Source organism: Poromitra crassiceps, assembly GCF_964638095.1.
Source record: "Poromitra crassiceps genome assembly, chromosome: 12".
Lineage (NCBI taxonomy): Eukaryota > Metazoa > Chordata > Actinopteri > Beryciformes > Melamphaidae > Poromitra > Poromitra crassiceps.
The window spans coordinates 29,793,054-29,795,832 of record NC_139632.1 but is presented as its reverse complement, the minus strand read 5'-3'; the positions used below and the strand labels follow the sequence as shown (position 1 = coordinate 29,795,832).

General features: G+C 42.5%; 1 long non-coding RNA gene across 1 annotated transcript; it reads right to left on the bottom strand.

Moving 5' to 3' along the window:
• Positions 1-378: 378 nt before the first annotated feature.
• Positions 379-2,137, bottom strand: LOC310786741. The gene is made up of 4 exons (XR_014553231.1): positions 2,072-2,137; positions 864-1,006; positions 614-717; positions 379-507 (listed from the first exon to the last, which is right to left on the bottom strand). It is a non-coding gene; the product is annotated as an uncharacterized lncRNA (long non-coding RNA).
• Positions 2,138-2,779: the final 642 nt, after the last annotated feature.

Sequence of the window (2,779 nt, the reverse complement as noted above, 5' to 3'; positions counted from 1 at the left end):
ATTTTAAGATGTGATTTGAAAGATAATACTGAAGTAGCTTATCTAAGTTCCTCAGGCAGGATGTTGCTACCATGTAGTCAAACACACTTTCAGTCTTGAGTCAAGACTGCGGAAAAGAGGCGCTGGTAAATCTACACTTCTACTGGATGCTTAAATACTGATGCTGCATGGTCCCAACAGCCAATCTTGTTCTGAAGCTATGACAAAAATAGATTACAAAGTGATTTACAAACAATAAAAGACAATCCCTTTGAATGAGTATTTCATGTTCTCTGTGTGAATGACAATGACAATTTTGGTATGGGGTGTAAAGTTACAATATGTTTTCATTTGAGATGCATGCCACATGATGTTAGAAGTCAATCACTTTTTCACAGACCCCAGTATCGCGATGATGAGTCACACCTGTCATCCTGCCAGTTGTTTAGTTTTCCAAGCGACAATGTGAAAATGCAAGATGCATTTCCAGGACCATAATGTCTACTGGCCTCGCCTGTCTTCCAGAACCTGTTTAAAAAAATAATTGTTAACTGTACTTGATGGAAAATAAGATGCACAATGCATTTTCAGGCCAACCTGTTGACTGTTAAATAGGACTGAATGGATGTCTTACTCTGTGCTGTTCAGAAGTGTACCATCCACCCATTTCCAGATTCCCTGCTCAACCATGTCACTCAAACCAATCCAATATTTCTTGTTCAAGGAAGTGATGAATGTCTGTTGAATTGTTTAAAAGACAAATTACATCAACACATAGGCCTACTTGTGAAGCACTCAAAGTTGAACACATTCTAAACAGATTTTTACAATCAAACAGCAACTTGAGGGTGTTTTTTAGGATGTTTTGCCACTTTTCCCTTTACCTGTTCTTCTTGGCTGTTTATGATGACCAGGTCTCCTCCTTTCACTATACAGTCCTGCCTGCTGTCATTCCATTTCTTTTGTTGAGTAGAAACATAGTAAAAACTGTTGCTGAATGGTCTACATCCAGCTTCACAGAAACGCTCTGCAAGAGGAGAGAATCTTAAGAGCAGCAAATAAAAGCACAAATGCATACACACATGTACAGTACATGCTGTTCATAAATGCAAACACACAGACAAACAGGCAGAACTAGGAAAGTGCACTCAGTATAGTGCAGATCTCCGCCAGGCACTGCTACGCCTAACCATGGCCAAACCCAAACCCACCTGCGAAGGGAACCGCTTGCCGATAACAAGGCAACATTAAACCGCCACATTATTTAATTGAGTTAGGTGTACGGCCAAGAGTGAATTGCACGTATCGTGCTTATATCCTGTCTTACAGTAGCTTATATATTATATACAATAAAGATGTAAAAGCTCTTCAGTGATTCAGTTGGAGAAAGGGTGGGATCAAATAAAAAAATGCAACATACTGCAGCCCCCACACCCCCCAAAAATCTATAACATTATAGTAGGCTATAGGATACTATATTCAAATTTACATTAGATATATCCTGGTTTTCATTAGTGTAAAAATTCCAACATTTTATTCTGGCGATTGGGTTGCTTTATAATGGGGAGATGTACCCATCCGATGTAACGTTAATGTCACAGGGTTTTCACTGGGTCCGATGTCCAGGAAGAATTAGTTTTACCAGAAAAATGTATTGGCCACATTTCAATAACAGTTACAAAGATACAAAGAACCGCTGGATCGTATTGTTGAAACATGCATTTCAAAAGGCACTATTTGCAAAAATCGCTATGTGTCTCTCTGGGTTTCTCCATCCTCCAGACTGTCCCTGCACTGGTCGTAACGATAGCCGCATTCAGACAGCCGGGCCCGGCTGACAGCCGCACTGGGAGAAAGGGAGATTCGTGGATGTCCCCGGGGTGAATAGCGATGCTATTTCTTCTCAAATGCTGTCAATGTTACATCCACAGCATCCACAGTCCTTTGAATCTACATTAAACTCAGATATCCCCGCACTGCCTCCCAGCACTGCTCTCTCTACAGAGCAGCAGGAAACACATGCCACACGCACTCACACACATAGACATACACGACCGAACACATTATCTCATAATAAGACAGACAGACTCACTGAGCTCAAAGAAAGTCTTTCTGTTTTCACGCCAGGTCTTGTTGAGGATCTTTACGTTTTCAGCCCAGGTCTTGTTGAGGATCTGCAGTTTGTTGAGCCTCTCTTCTAATCTGCCATCAGTTGTATCTGCACAGGAAATCCAAAACAGAGTTTAGGTAGAAACAAACACCCAAAATGGATGCTGAATAGTGCAAATCTCTTGTGCGATAGAGGAAGTGAATGTCTCACAACAGTGGACCCCAAGGCCTATAAGGCCAGCCAGTAGGAGAAGACACATCAGCACCAGACACACTACAGTCAACCTGCAGGGCTTGGTCACTGGCTGGCTAAAATCATCTGTAAGAACAAGACAGACCGGCCATGTTTTAGTAAAGCACCAGAAGGTTACACAGCTTCTGAACATTGCTGTTCATTGCATGACTTGTGTTTGCTGTGTTGTGTGTGTTTGCTGTGTTGTGTGTGTGTGTGTGTGTGTGTGTGTGTCTGTGCGTACGCGCGCGCGAGCGTGTGTGCGTGTGTGTGTGTTACTCACCTAGCTGGTGACCCTCAGAGTTGTCTAAACTTGCATAGATGTCCACCCTCTCCTCCAGCTCATTGTACTCTCCAGCTGTGATTAAAGCCCTCTCTCCTCTCTCTCTTAGATGCACCTCTTTTTCTAGAGGATCTTCATTCTCGTAGATGTGATCATGCTCAGATATCTCCATAGCC